This window comes from Balaenoptera borealis (assembly GCF_965194805.1).
Source record: "Balaenoptera borealis genome assembly, chromosome: 17".
Classification (NCBI taxonomy): domain Eukaryota; kingdom Metazoa; phylum Chordata; class Mammalia; order Artiodactyla; family Balaenopteridae; genus Balaenoptera; species Balaenoptera borealis.
The window spans coordinates 33,686,957-33,703,006 of NC_138876.1; the positions used below are offsets into that span (position 1 = coordinate 33,686,957).

The following is a 16,050-nucleotide window of genomic DNA, read 5'->3' on the forward strand; positions in this document are numbered from 1 at the left end:
GAAGGGGCGGATCCGGTCCCTTTCTGTTCTCCACGTTCCAGCTGGATTACTTGCAGCTGGATTACTTGCGAGGGTTGGGGACAACTGAGCCAGAAGCCGTAGGTACTAGGATTTGTTTTTTGGCACCAGGGGAACCAGACCTTAACTGACTGTTGTACCCACTCCTGCAGGGCAAAACAAAACAAAATCCACCACCACCAACCCAGGTGTCTTTGGCCCACACTGAGCACGGCTACTCTGACGAGGGGTGTTGGTATTTGGTGACCTTTGACAGCACTGGAATGAGCTCTACTTGTCTTCCAGGCAGAAACAAAATAGAGCTTGGGTCCTCTAGCTCAAAGGAAAACAGTCTCTATCTCTTGGAGGTCAACCTCCTCCCTTTTCGCCTAGCACAAAAGGGTCAAAGGTGCCCATGCTTATCGCTCAGCCAAATCCAGCTTTTCTTTGCCGAAAGCAAGCTTTCGGAACTGGCCACCCTCCACTTGTTACAGGTGAACCAGATCATTCTTCCTGGAGTCCCCTGGGGCTACTGCCTTTGGGGCCCAAGAGCCCCCAGAGGTCCTTCCCACCAGGAAGCATCAAGCTCTGGCCTCCTGGCTTCATGAAAGTTGGTGTAACGTGGCCGTGTGTACTACCTCACACTTCCTGTGTGAAATCCAAACTGGAGCTTTCTGTTGCATCGGAGGAGGCAGAGGAAAAGGAAAATTCCCTGTGGCATTTCTAAGTGGGGCTGTAATTATATACACAGATGTATTATATCCTCTAAAAACAAAACTTGTGACTTTTTTTTTTTTTTTTTTTGCTTCCAGTTAACCTTCCCTGAAAAATCTCCTAAGAGAGTCCTTGATACTGGTTTCCCCTCTTTCCCTTTCCCTCATCTTTCCTTAGTGCCTTTGCCTTTGCTCCCCTCCACAGACATTTTTGGAGGCTGGCAAATCAGCCCTATCAGGCAATTGCAGAGATCGGATATGGAAGTAAAGACGGTTGGACATACAAACATTGCCACAGCTTCAAATTTCGCACAGTATTTTCTAACAGCCAATGCCTCTCTATGGGAACAGCAAGAGAAATCTGAGCCACTGGCTTATGACTCTTTTCATGTCTTTAATCCTCAAGCCCACTAGCTCTCTGCAGGTCTCTTGGGGCAATCTCAGAAGCAGCCCATTTGACCCAGGCCTCTCTGCTCTGTCCCTCCCACAGTGGTCCAGCAGGACCTGGAGTGACCTAGAGTGCTGACATCAGGGCTGGAGCAGTTACAACACTATGGATAAGCATGAGTATACAAGGGCCCTGGGCTGGCAGGTCCCTAATGACCAGGCAACACACAGCTGAGCCCAAGAGAACTGGAAGAGGAACAAAAAAGGAATCCAGAATCTCCCCATCCACAAGTCCTTAGGCATGTGACATAAAATTCATATTTTAAGGCAAGACAAGAAAAATCTAAACATAAAAATTCTTCTCTGGGGAATTTCCTGTCGGTCCAGAGGATAGGACTCTGCGAGTCCACTGCAGGGGCCATCGGTTCAATCCCTGGCAGGGGAACTGCGATCCCGCATGCCACGCGGTGAGGCAAAAAAAAAAAAAAAAAAATTCATCTCTGCCCTTTGGCCTCCCTTCTCCCCTCACTGTGCATTGTGTATCTGCATTATACTTCAACCAGACCTCCCCCACGAGCAGCAATACCTGCTCAGCCATAAAGAGCAACAACAAGACAACTCCTTAAAAGATAACATTCTTTCTTGATCTTATAAGGGGTCACATGACCCACCACGATGATGAAGCTTAGATCTGGATTATGTAAACTGTCAATAATACGTCATTTATGTACAGCCCTCTGTGTCAAAAAACTTATATAACTGTGCCTTGACTTCTAACCGGCGGAACAGTTCTCAGAGCTTTCTGATGTGCTCTTCCCGCGTTGTAATCCTCAAATTTGGCTCCAATAAAGTTTTCCATTTCTTTCTTAGATCGACTGATTAATTTGTCATCGACAGGTACCTTCTTTAAGAGGTGGGTGAGTAGAAACTTCTCCCCATGGAGGGGCTGGGCTGCATCTGAGGGGCTCCCTGCCTTGAGGGGAGACTCAAGAATCCCCTTGGCATGCAGGGAAGCAAGACCTAGAATTTCCCTGGGGCTTATCCTGAGTCACTCATTCTGCCTCAGCTTTGGCATTGGAGGGGAGGCACCAGAATGGTGTGAAACCCCTCCCTCGCCTCCACATATCTGCCCCTACCCAAGAAGGAGAAAGCTTTTCTTCTCTTACCTATGGGAACCTTGGACATAAGTGGTTTTAATTTATCTGTTTTCTTTTTCTGTGAGTGTTGGGAGCCACAAAAAACAAAACAAAACCAGGAGGTTTGTTGTTATTACTATGGAGAATTTTTTTTTTTTTTTTTACAGTTAAACAAAGGCAGAGAAGACCGTCTCTAAACTTTTTGCTCAGAGGACTAAACTTGAACTTCCATCCTTGAAGGATTCTTGGAATACTGTTCAGGTAAGCACAGAATCCCCACTTACCCCACAGGGTTCTGAAACTTTGCTGCCCAGCCCCTCCACGCACGCCAAACAGACACTGTGTCCCAACCCAAGAAGCTGAAAGGCTCATGAAGCTTAATCAAAAAATTATTAAGAAGAAACAGAAAGAGTAGCAAGGCCGCAGAGGGCTATGATGAATCACACCAACAGCAGCTCACACTGTTTTGCATGCAGCCACTGTGCCCACGCTGCTACCCGGGTTATCCCACTTGACTATCACCACACATAGGAAGGAAGCATTCTGTTTAGCCCATTTTACAATTCTTGAGAATCAGAGGCAGGGTAAGAAAGCGGCCCAACGCTCTGTTCCTAGAGTCACACAGCCAGGTTCAAATCCTGACTCCATCAGTACCTGGCAGTGTGACCTTGGGCAAACTACCAAACTATCCCTTGCCTCAGTCTCCTCATCTGCAGAAGGGGGATAGTAATAGTACCCAGAGTTGCTTCGAAGAGTAAGTGAGGGGGGCTTCCCTGGCGGCACAGTGGTTAAGAATCTGCCTGCCAATGCAGGGGACACAGGTTCAAGCCCTGGTCTGGGAAGATTCCCACATGCTGCGGAGCAACTAAGCCCGTGCACCACAACTACTGAGCCTGCACGCCACAACTACTGAGCCCGTGTGCCACAACTACTGAGCCTGCACTCTTAGAGCCTGCGAGCCACAACTACTGAAGCCGGCATGCCTAGAGCCCGTGCTCCGCAACAAGAGAAGCCATTGCAATGAGAAGCCCGCACACTGCAACGAAGAGTAGCCCCTGCTCACCGCAACTAGAGAAAACCCGCGTGCAGCAACAAAGAACCAAAGCAGCCAAAACTAAATAAGTAAATTTTATTTAAAAAAAAAAAAAGAAGACTAAGTGAGGTAAGAGACACAAAGTGCTTAGGGCAGTGTTTGCACACAGTAAATAATGTTTTATCATTGTGACCTTGTTCGTTCAGCTGGCAGGCCAGAATTAGACTCAAGTTATCTGGCCACCAAGGCCTCTCGCTCCTGACTGTGCAGGTAGATTCTAGGAAGCAAGAAGCCAGGGCCCGCTGACAAAGCCCCAGGGCATAGCCTGACTTGTCCAGCTTCGGGCGCCTCCTGCTCAGGCAGGTCCAGGTCTCCCCTTTCACGCAAAGGCGGAGCCACAGCTCAGACACATCTGATGTCAGCAGTGAACCTCAACACACAGGCGAAACATGCGAGTGCCCATCTTTCCCCTCAGTGGCCAGCTTGTGACGCAAAACCCTGCTCCAAGAACTGATTTTGGGAGGCCTTCACTGTACCTTTCACCTTGGTGTCCTGCCAAGCCCTGTGCTTGAGGCGGCCTCATTCTCCAGCTCTGGCCTCTCAGGCACCACTCTTTTCCATGAACAATTCAATGAGTTCTTTCTTCAGCCCAGCCATGCGTCAGCGAGGCCCGACACGGGCTTGGCTCACCACCTCCAATCAGTGGGATTGCTGGACTCCAATCACCAGTAGGGGTGGCCCCCTCCCTGCTGGGGGCTGCTCTTTCCCGGGTGTTCCCTTGGCTGGTACCCTCACCCTGGTAACTATTCTTGAGGGATTTCTGTGATTGTTATTAAAGCAACCGCTCCTCCCCCTCCTCCATCCCCACACCCCACTGTCAGGTTGGGCTTCCCTGATCTCAGGGAAATAGACCTAGAATTCAAGCTCATGTTGCTGCTTCATGGAGAGGCTCAAGGGACACCAAGGAAAACCCAGCCTTTCATGGTGGTTGTGAGGCCTGGAGATATTTATGCAAACTGGTTAGCACATGCCCAGCAAATTACAGACTTTCATTAAATAACCTAGATGCTATTGTTATTATTTGCTGTGCAATCAACCTAAAAGCAGTCCCACTAAAACAGAGCGGAAAGACTGCAACTGCACCTCCCAGAGTGTTGCCCTCTTACTGTGATGGACTTTTCCTTCTCTAGGCTGCCTCTGAAGTTCAATGCCAGTTGGGTTCCCCTACAGGAACTTCTTGTCATGGGAGGGGAAACGCACAGGTGATTTGTTCCACAACTTGCTTAGGGTCATCCATTCTTAGAAAATAAGGCAAATAAATTGAATGGGTGAGAGGAAGCACTACGTGTTTGGGAAGCGTCTATAACAGTGTTGGTTGCAGAAAGTAGGGGTGAGGTAGAGAGGGGGCAGAGCAGATATGAAAAATGGGAAGGGTGTTCCAAGGCACCTTCATCTGCTTTGCAGTACTGTGTAGGACCAAGATGACAGCTCCATTCCCCCTTTCACCCTCGGAAAGTCCTATGAGGTGGGATATTATTACCCCATTTTCACTTGAGAACACTGAGGGGAGTGGCCAGATAACTTACCTGAGGTTCAACAGCTGTTGAGAAGCAGCATTGAGCGCTGAGATTCACCCCAGGTCAGCCTGAGCCAGAGCTTACGTGCATCCTTCCCAGATTGCTGTCTTCTCCATAGTGGTCCTGAGGTAGGGAAAGCAAGAAAGATCTGGAGTGAGGTAGCCTGATTTCCATTTCTTGACCCAAGCTACAAGAGGTGGGACAGCACTGCACTCACCCCCAACACAGCGCCTGGCTACGGTAGGCTCTCAGCAAACACTGAGTGGGGCAAACAATGAGAACCGAGTTCAGGTGAACTCTAGCCAGGCCATGGAAGTAGGGCAGACAAATACCCACACTAGAAGTGCCATTTGCATCTTTTCTAAATGCTCTTTATTTGCTTCTCCCACAAGGATCTTGAATCAGGAACCCAGAGAAAAATGCAATTGTATAGTTTGTTTGGGAACCATTACTTTTCATTTATTTATTTATTTTAAATAGACAAAATAACAGTGCCCATGAGATGCCTATAAAAATAGCGTTGACCTAAATAATGTATATGTAATTTACAATGATTTCTCTTTCATTCTAAGATTCTTATTAGAATTAATACTTACATTTGGGGGCTGGAAAGGATCTTGGCATTTTTCTGATCAAAAAACCCCATTTCTCAGATGGGAAAGTTGACACAATATCATGCGGTTTGTCTAAGGCCAGGCTCCACGGAGCAACAGAGCTGGTTAGAAGGCCAGGGCACTTCCTACAGGTCACAAGTTGTTTTTTTTGTTTTTTTTTTTTTAAATTATTAGCACCTTTAATTATTATTTATTTATTTATTTGGCTGTGTTGGGTCTTCGTTTCTGTGCGAGGGCTTCCTCTAGCTGCAGCAAGCGGGGGCCACTCTTCATCGCGGTGCGCGGGCCTCTCACTATCGCGGCCTCTCTTGTTGCGGAGCACAGGCTCCAGACGCGCAGGCTCAGTAGCTGTGGCTCACGGGCCTAGTTGGTCCGTGGCATGTGGGATCTTCCCAGACCAGGGCTCGAACCCGTGTCTCCCGCATTGGCAGGCAGACTCTCAACCACTGCGCCACCAGGGAAGCCCACAAGTTTTTAAATTGTGGAGAAGAAGCCACCAGCAGGTAGTAAAATTAATTTTATAAATTACAATCCACTTTTATTTTTATTTTTTAAGATATTTTTAAATAGATTTCATTTTTTAGAGCAGTTTTAGGTTAACACAAAAATTGCACAGAAGGGACATTTTTAACTGATGAACTGATATTGATACACGATTATTAACTGAAGTCCATTGTTTATGTTAGGGTTCACTGTTCCTGTTATTCTATGGGTTTTGACAGATGCATAATGTCATGTGTCCATCATTACCATATCATACAGAATAGTCTTGCTGCCCTAGAAATGTCCTGTGCTCTGCCTATTCATCTCTCCCCCACTCCTCCTGGACCTGTAATTCAATTTTTTATACACAAGATAGAATAGAATAAAAAAATCATAGTGCATACCTCATGGTATGGATATTAGTTCATGAAACTTTTAGATATTTGTAAATACATGTGTATTTGGGTTAAAATATAAAATATATTTCTTACTATAGATTGAAGAGAAAAAAAGTTTGAGAAACACTGCTCTAAGCTATCTTTTACTTAAAATTCTAGGGAATAAATCCAGAAAATGAATACACAGATGGAACATTTCTTATATGAAACCGAAGCAAGAAAAACACATAACCAAGAGACATTACAAAAATAAACAAGCATAAAAAATGCTCTGAAGAGTGAGTACATAGAGGTCAGAAAATTACTGTTTTTCCCCAAATCAGTTTTGATTTTAGTTTTCACTGGGACTGCAAATCATTCAGATTTGAAGACTTTAACGTTCTCAGAACATAAGCTACAGTTAAGTGTGTGGGGGGAAGGGGTAGGAGCAAGGGTTGCCTCCTTGCAAACTGATTCTGTTCAAAGTTTCCAAAACTGTTAGGTCCGGATGGTAATCAACATAGAAAAAATTCTTTTCCGGAGGGTTTCTGAGGTTTGTTTGGCTCTACAGCTTCACATTTCTTCCTTTTTCATCAGAAAAATCACAGAACAGGGATGCTGTTGTATTTAACTTCATGTCATATCAGGTGTCTGAAGATTTCTAAAAAATTTGAATTTATGCTTGAGTTAGATTCCTCTATTTTTAAAAATCTCCTTTCCATGTATATCGATGCTTCATCTGTCCAGGAGACATGTGGAATCTAGATATACCAGGGTGTCTAAGAGAAAATCCTGATTTCAAACTCAGAATTGCATTGGCTCATTATGTGGCCTGCAGGTAGACTAGGGTTTGAGTCCCAGGTTCTACTAGTGATCCCTGCGTGAGCTTGAAAAGGAATTCTCTCCTAGGGTTCTTTTTTTAAAATTTTTATATATATATTTATTTATTTATTTGGCTGCGCCGGGTCTTAGTTGTGGCGTGCAGGATCTTTTTAGTTGTGGCATGCAGGATCTAGTTCCCTGACCAGGGATTGAACCCAGGCCCCCTGCCTTGGGAGCACAGAGTCTTAACCACTGGACCACCAGGGAAATCTCAGGATTCTTTTTTAAGAGTGACGTATAAAAATTCCATATTAAATGATGCTAAGATTATATTAAGAGCTTCTCCTTGTATGAGTAATGTGCTGGGCTAAGCCCTTTGCATGTGCTTCTAATCCCATCAAGAATCCTATGACACAGAAATTATTGTACTCATTTAACAGTTGAATAAATTTAATCTCAGAAAGCTTAAGGAGCATGCCCAACACCACCCAGAAAGATAGTGGTTAAGCTAGATTGGAACCGATGCCTGAAAGAGCACGGACCTATTCTTCTGTGTGCCCCCAGGGCCTAACACAGTGCTCCATACGTACGTAGAACATGCTGAGTAGATGTTTCTTGAAGGGATGACTGATGGATAAGCAAAAGCTCAGCAAAGATTTGGGGGCGGGGGGATAAATAAGATACTACTACTAGTACTGCAATAATAATATATTATGCATATAATAACATAATATACTACCACTACTTCTATATCTGTCATTCACTGAACACTTATTTGTGACAGGCCCTATGTTAAAGGCTTTACATGCATTCTATTACGTACAGAATGTACATAAAGGAATTAACATAGCATATGATGTCAATGTTACTAACATTATTACATATGACTATGATGGGAGCTATCAGCATTATAGCAAAAGAGCTGAAAGTTATGATCTCTTCCAACACACACACTTGGTGCTTCTCTTGGAGCGGTATTGAACAGGTCCAACTGAGGGTCAGCTCTTTCAGCAGTGAACCAACGCCAAACCTGGTTTCTCCTTCCGTCTCTTTTTCAGGTGGGTGCAATTACAACACGCTGTGTTGGTTAATCCCTACGTCGTATAAGGACATGCTTTTTGGTGTGAGGGAGGAAGGGGGTTGCGTTTTTGTGCTCGCGCCTAGTTTGCATAAGGTGCTCTTCTCTTTCGGGCTGAAATGAGAAAGAAGCCATGTGGTCTGATGGCGGCAGCTGGGAGGAGAAGGTGGTGACTCAGCAGGACTCTGCGTGGAACAGTGCAGGGCAGCTCTGGGGAGCAGCACGATCAGCCTCCCCCTAAGCCATGTGTGGGCTGCGAGCTCTGAGCAGAATCAGCCTGTCAGGCAGCCCTGGCCGGTAGGAAGGACAGGAAGAAAGTTGCCTGTGGTGGGACCTGGTCAGGTTGTGTCAGTGGCCTTGGGGACACCATGAGGAGGTTCTGGGGAACAGGACTGTGCGGCATCATGCTAGTACTGAAAGTTCTTTGTGACCCAAGATAGCATATTTTTAAAGTGGGAAAGTACCAGGTATTGCTCACAGGTCTAGGTAGGGTCTTGAGCCTGTAGCCTTGAAGTTAAACTTCCAGATGGTAACTGGAATCCTTCATGAAGCACATGCCACAGGCAGGAATATCATGCATATATTTAGAAATATAGCACTTTATCATAACCGGAGGTCTTCAATCTAGTGGTCCTACTATTGAACTCAGTATCAGTATATTTTGAAACAGGACTTATATAAATAGAATATGAAGTCACTGTTACCTCTAACGACTTGAAAGTTTTTCAACAAAAATTCTCATGGAAGAGATCTTGGAGTGTATTCATTCATTCATTCATTCATTTAGAGTGTATTCATTCATTCATTCATTCAAGCTACAATTTATTATCCTTTTTAAAAAATACTGGACTTCCCTGGTGGCGCAGTGGTTGAGAATCTGCCTGCTAATGCAGGGCACACGGGTTCGAGCCCTGGTCTGGGAAGATCCCACATGCCGCGGAGCAACTAGGCCCGTGAGCCACAATTACCGAGCCTGCGCGTCTGGAGCCCGTGCTCCGCAACAAGAGAGGCCGCGATGGTGAGAGGCCCGTGCACCGCGATGAAGAGGGGCCCCCACTTGCTGCAACTAGAGAAAGCTCTCGCACAGAAACGAAGACCCAATACGGCCATAAATAAATAAATAAATAAATAAAAATTAAAAAAAAAAAAAGGCCTTCCAAAATGAAGGGATAAACTGGAAAAAAAAAAAAATTTATATTCTCTGAGGTAGGCTGACAGTGACCTGAGTATATAGAGATCTTGGGAAGTCTGTAAAATATGAATAAAAATTCTTTGCCGTATTCTAAGAACTTTAAAAAAAATTCATGTGAGATAATGTATGGAAAGTAATTGGTAAGTGGTAAAACATGATATGAAATTATTGCGTTTTACCTATTAAAGAAACGAGACATGGAGCGAGCAAAAATTTTGCCGAAAGTCATCATTAGCTAGTTAAAGGAGGGACAAAGATGAGATATAAATTCAGGTGACTGGACACATTACATGCTGGAGTTGATTCAGCAAAACATTTTCCTTTTTGTAGCCAGGATGTGCGTGACTGTAAGAAACATCAGTCCGACTGAGGTAAAACGGGGTACTTACTGAGAGTATACAGAGGTCTCACAGGATCCAAGGACAGAAAACGAAGTGTTGCTGGGCTCCATTCAGATTGGCCAGAGAACTGGGGAGCCCTCAGGAGCAGGGTGACTCTTCCCCGTGTCTCTCTGTCTCTGCTTCTGTGCCAGCTTCCGCCTTTCCTCCATTTTGCCTTCCTTTCTCTGCTCCTTCACCCTGCGAGAGGCACAGCCTGCCTGGTCCTCCTGGACTTACACCATGGCCGGTAAGCTCCAGGACCCACCCTCAATTGACAACACTGAAGTCCTTCAGAGAGGAAGGACCTAGCCTGGCTCTTCTGAGGAAACCTGAGCCACACAAGTCGTTTCTGAGCAAATGATTGGTTCTTGCTGGGTCAGGTGTGTGCTCACCCCTGGTCCAATCAGCTGTGCGTTTCCCCGCCCCCATCACCTCCACCGCCCATCCCTAGAAGTCACATTATCTTACACTGTCTTGTGTAGCTATATCTTCCAGAGAGCTGTGGGTGGCAAGGGTGCTAAATTGCCAGGCTGGATGTTATCACATAAAGAGAGAAGGTATTTATAGGGAGACTGTACTTGGAAAGACTTTATGATGTATTTCATTTATGAAACCTAAGCCCCAAATTTCCTGGTCAAAAAAATTCAATTCAATGGAACTCCCTGGCAGTCCAGTGGTTAGGGCTCCATGCTTTCACTGCTGAGGGACCAGGGTTCAATCCCTGGTCAGGGAACTAAGATCCCACAAGCCTTAAAGCATGGCCAAAAAAAAAAAAAAATTCAATTTAATAAATATTGTGTTGGGCTCTGAAGATAAGACATATATGCCCATAAGATATGCCCACAAATAATTATAATACAAGACAATTCTATGAAAGTTTCTTAGAAAACTTTTAAGAAACTGGGGCTTCCCTGGTGGCACAGTGGTTAAGAATCCGCCTGCCAATGCAGGGGACACGGCTTCGAGCCCTGGTCCGGGAAGATCCCACATGCCTTGGAGCAACTAAGCCCGTGCGCCACAGCTACTGAGCCTGCGCTCTAGAGCCCACGAGCCACAACTACTGAGACCATGCTCCACAACTACTGAAGCCCGTGTGCCTAGAGCCCGTGCTCGGCAACAAGAGAAGCCACTGCAACGAGAAGTCTGCGCACCACAACGAAGAGTAGCCCCCGCTCGCTGCAACTAGAGAAAGCCTGCGCTCAGCAATGCAGACCCAATGCAGCCAAAAATAAAGAAACAAATAAATAAATGAATAAATATTTTAAAAAAAGAAAACTTTTAAGAAACTTACAAAATTACATGAAAGCTTTAAAAAGGATTGTAAGGGTTAAGAACAGGCCTCCCTAAGGTGTGCTAATTTGGCATGTGGATTCTTTTGTGCTAAAGGCAATGGAGACCCTGTAGGCTCAAGAGAAACTACTGCCCCTCCCTTAACTACCTGGAAGAATTAAAATTGGGGATTTTTCCCAGAAAAAGAGTTATTACCAGAAATAAATTTTATCTAAGCAGCGCCATCTACATGGCAGAGTAAACATCTAATTCCCAGCCATCTGCTCTTCTTATCATTCTGAAATTGCCTTCCTGTCCTGGGAAGTTCCAGGCCCCGATCCCATTCCTTAGCTCAGGATGGCATATATGCCTCATTTTATCTTTCTGTCTCTGAACCTCTCACGTATGTAGGGTTTCCGTATGCACAGATTAAAATTTGATTCTCTCCTGTTCATCAGTCTTACATCAATTTCATTCTTAGACCAGCCAGAGAACCTAGAAGGGTAGAGGTAAGCTTTTCTTCCTCCCAGACAGCTTTTTTTTAAATACATAAATTTATTTTATTTATTTATTTATTGGCTGCGTTGGGTCTTCGTTGCTGTGCGCGGGCTTTCTCTAGTTGCGGCGAGCAGGGGCCACTCTTCATTGAGGTGCGCAGGCTTCTCATTGCCGTGGCTTCTCTTGTTGCAGAGCATGGGCTCTAGGCACGCGGGCTTCAGTAGTTGTGGCACACAGGCTCAGTAGTTGTGGCGCACAGGCTTAGTTGCTCCACGGCATGTGAGATCCTCCCGGACCAGGGCTCGAACAGATATCCCCTGCATTGGCAGGCAGACTCTTAACCACTGTGCCACCAGGGAAGCCCCCAGACAATTTTAAATCTCCTGGGGGAGTCAGAAAACTTTCACTGAGTAAATGCACTTTGAGATATGTCTTGAAGTTTTCATGAAATTTTTATAGCGTGACCAGGAGGACATATGTGAAGCAGTGGGAAAAGGATAAGCAAAAACTTGGAGGAATGAAACTATGTGTGTGCTCTGAGACAGCAAAAACTACAATGTGGCTGAAGAGCAGGGTGCAGGAGGGAGAAAAAGAAACCAGCATGAATTGACTGGTCTCAAGTATATGCCGGACATTTTCAGATGTCACCGCATTTAATAGTTTCAGCAATCCTTGAGGTGGTGTCGATTGCCCCTATTTTACCAAGTGCACAAAGGCCAAAGCCATTCCCTCCATTGTACCGTGATGAGGATGGGGTGGAGAGGATGGCAGAGAGCAGAGGGAAGGAGGTTGCCTGCCAGGTAACGAGTCCACACTCGACTCCGGAGGCACTGGGAGGGAAGTCACGCAAGAATTCTGAGCCAAAAATGGCCTGATTGCCTCTGAATTTTAGAAAAATAATGCTGGTGATAATGGAAGAATTAAACAGAGTATTCTTTCTCTCTCCTTCATTCATTTAATTAAAAATATATATTGAAAACTTCCTGTGGGACAAGGCTGTGGTGTACCAGACCTGTGGGAAAAAATGTTTGGGGTGAGATACAGCCCCAAATCTCATGAAGTTTACAGTCTCTGTGTGTGTGCATATAATACATAGCTCATATATACTATTTTATTTTATTTTATTTTGTTTTATTTGGCTGCGCCGCGTGGCTTGCAGGATCTGAGTTCCCTGACCAGGGATTGAACCCAGGACCCCGCAGTGAAAGCGCTGAGTCCTAACCACTGGACCTCTGGGGAATTCCCATTTGAGCTAATTTTTCTTTGTTTGTTTGGGTTTATTTTTGGCCAAAGAATTTTTATTACTTTTGTGTACAGAAAACTCAATAGTGTACACTCAGCTGGCCAGTTTGGTAGGCAGCTCTTTGGCCTTTGCCTTTTCCAGGTTGGCAATGCGAGCCCCTGATTTTGGACCAAGGATGTTGCTTCCCCAGTGATGGCAGATGTTGTCATATCATCATCATAATCAGTCCTGATGGCTTCCACTAGCTTAGCCAGAGCCCCTTTGTCTTCTGAGTTGACTTGTGTGAAGGCAATGGTGGTGCAGGTCTTCCTGTGGACCACATGTCCCAGCCTGGCCATCCCCTTGGTGATGCAGTAGGGATCCCCCATCTTACAGCACAGGGCAGGCAGGAAGACCACCAGCTCAATGGGATCCATGTCATGTACAATCACCACCAGCTGAGCCTTCTTGTTCTCCACCAAGGTGGGGACAGTATTAACCCCTGCTTGAAGGACAGGTGGCCTCTTGGTGGGGACATCCCCTTTGCCCTCAGCTTTCTTCTCAGCTCAGGCCAGCAACCTCTGCTTCTTCTCTTGCTTCATCTCTGGTCTGTACTTCTGGGCCAGCTTAAGCGGGTGAGTAGCTGTTTGGCAATCCAAGGCCTGGGTGAATTGGTTAATCGCAGGAGGCACTTTCAGCTGCTTATAGAGGATTTGCCACCGCAGCCGGCTATAGCGGGGCCGTTTAACGAAGTGGGTGAGGTCCCTTTTGGGCTGGATGTCCTGTCCAATGCCAAAATTCTTGGGCCTTTTTTCAAACAGGGGATTGATCACCTTCTTGGCCTCCTGCTTCTTCACGGCAGCAGGGGCCTGGGCCACCTTCCTGCCCTGGGCCTTCTTTCCCTTCGGCATCTTGAACGGCTGGCAGAGAGAGCTTGAGCTGATTTTTGTATATGACGTAAAGTAAGGTCCAACTTCATTCTTTTGCATGTGGATATACAGTTTTCCCAGCACCGTTTGTTAAAAAGACTGTCTTTTCCTCATTGAATGGTCTTAGCACCTTTGTTAAAAAGCATTTGACCGTATATTCAGGGTTTATTTCTGGGCTCTCTATTAGCTTCCATTGGCCTATACGTCTGTCCTATGACAGTACCATATTGTTTTGATTACTACACCTTTGTAGTAAGTTTTGAAATTAAGAAGTGTGAGTCTTCCGATTTTGTTCTTTTTCAAGGTTGTTTTGGCTATTCTCTTGAGATTCCATTTGAATTTTAGGATGGGTTTTTCTATTTCTGCAAAAAAAGCCATTGAGATTTTGATAGCAATCACGTTTGAATCTGCAGATTGGGTGGTATTTACACAGCATTTTGAATGCACTAAATGTCACAGAATTTATACTTTAAAATGGTTAATTATACATTTTGTGAATTTCAGCTTGATTTAAAAAAAAAAAATTGGGCAATTATACCTGAAGAGCAGGTATGGGGATGGCATGAGGCTGCTGGAAGGTAAAGGAGGTTGCGATCAGAGGGAGGAATATTGGGATTGAAGACTCCAATACTGAATAGTTTAGGGCAGGTGAGGGCCCCTGGATTTGAGCAGTAAAAACAGCTAAGGTGACCCAAACCTTATCTCCAAAAACACTGACTTCACAAGGAGATTCAAGACTGCAACTTCAGAAGGATACATGTCCAGTTAGGGATGATGGCCATCACTGGAGTGGGGTGGGGATAGCTGAGATTATAGGGGAATTTTATTACTATAGTATCTTTTTAAGGAGAAAGAATAATGAAAGTTGTTTTAAAGCTATAATACAGGAACTTTAATTTAGGAAAGGAGGACAATGACCTAAGTGCCTTTTTTTTTAATTGTCGTGGGAGTGGCAGCAAGGTGTCAGATGATACAGGCATGGATAGGGCGTGGGCAGGCCAGCTGACTTAATCTCCTATTTATTTTCAGAGTAATGGTCTGGCAGTAATATTGTGGGGCTGGGAAATGGCCAATCCTGCCTTCCAACCCTGAAGTATGTGAGGCTTGTTAGAGTAAACACCCCTCAATTCAAGACGATAGCCAGGTTTCAGTTAAGGCAAGGAATAGGAGACAGACTGGGGATGTGGAAGGATTTGTTCACCATGAAATGGGGGTTCCAGAGAAAACAGAAAAGTGTGAGAAGGAAAGGAGCAGCTGGGGAATGCGTGTGGGAAGGCACAGGGCAGTTTGGGGACCAGTGTGCAGGATAAGATGGATGACCAGAGGCATTCACATTTTGGCACTTATATGGGATGGGAATAGGGTAGTTCAGTGAGTCATAGTGGCCTTAAAGGCCCAGAAAGACCTGTGATGTCAAGTTTAGTAACAGTGGGACAGGCCTCCTGGGATCCAAACAGGATATTGGACTTCAGCTGGGACTTTGGACAGTAGAATCTGGGTAGACAATAAAACAGCAGTACAAAGTCCCTGAGGCAGACACGATCATGGATAACTCGATCATGGATAACTCGAGGGCCCACGAGCAAACCAGACAAACCGAAGCTGAAGGTTTGTATGGGGGTTTAGAAGGCTGGCTCCCAAGGGTGGGGCTGGGGTCTGAAGAGCCTTATAAGCCAGCAGAGGAGTCAAGACATGACTTGTGGGTGGACTCTGGGAGGCTTCACGCCAAGGAGTACTTCCCAGAACTTCTGCTGCCAGTGTCCTTGTCCCCACGGTGAGCCACAGCCACCCCCCGCCTCTGCAGGAGACCCTCCAACACTAGCAGCCGTGTGGCTGACAGGGTCTTAGTGTTCCGGCCGGGTGTCAGGCCTGTGTCTCTGAGGTGGGAGAGCCGAGTTCAGCACATTGGTCCACCAGAGACCTCCCGGCTCCACGTAATATCAAATGGCGAAAGCTCTCCCAGAGATCTCCATCTCAGCGCTAAGACCCAGCTCCACTCAACGACCAGCAAGCTACAGTGCTGGAGACCCTATGCCAAACAACTAGCAAGACAGGAACACAACCCCACGCATTAGCAGAGAGGCTGCCTAAAATCATAATAAGGTCACAGACAACCCAAAACACACCACTGGACGCAGTCCTGCACACCAGAAAGACAAGATCCAGTCTCAACCACCAGAACACAGGCACCGGTCCCCTCCACCGGGAAGCCTACACAACCCACTGAACCAACCTTACCCACTGGGGGCAGACACCAAAAACAATGGGAGCTACGAACCTGCAGCCTGCGAAAAGGAGACCCCAAACACAGTAAGTTAAGGAAAATGAGAAGACAGAGAAACA

General features: G+C 45.8%; 1 long non-coding RNA gene and 1 pseudogene across 2 annotated transcripts in view; both read right to left on the reverse strand.

Annotated features, from left to right (window-relative positions):
* LOC309615208 overlaps nucleotides 1–16,050 on the reverse strand; it is a 33,412-nt gene that overhangs the window by 6,276 nt on the left and 11,086 nt on the right. The window contains exon 2 of the long non-coding RNA XR_014236631.1: nucleotides 4,853–4,966. This is a non-coding gene — a long non-coding RNA (uncharacterized lncRNA). The remainder of the gene's footprint in view (nucleotides 1–4,852; nucleotides 4,967–16,050) is intronic.
* Nucleotides 11,044–14,069, reverse strand: LOC309615108 (large ribosomal subunit protein eL8 pseudogene; annotated as a pseudogene). The gene has a single exon. The product of its transcript is annotated as a large ribosomal subunit protein eL8 pseudogene (transcript).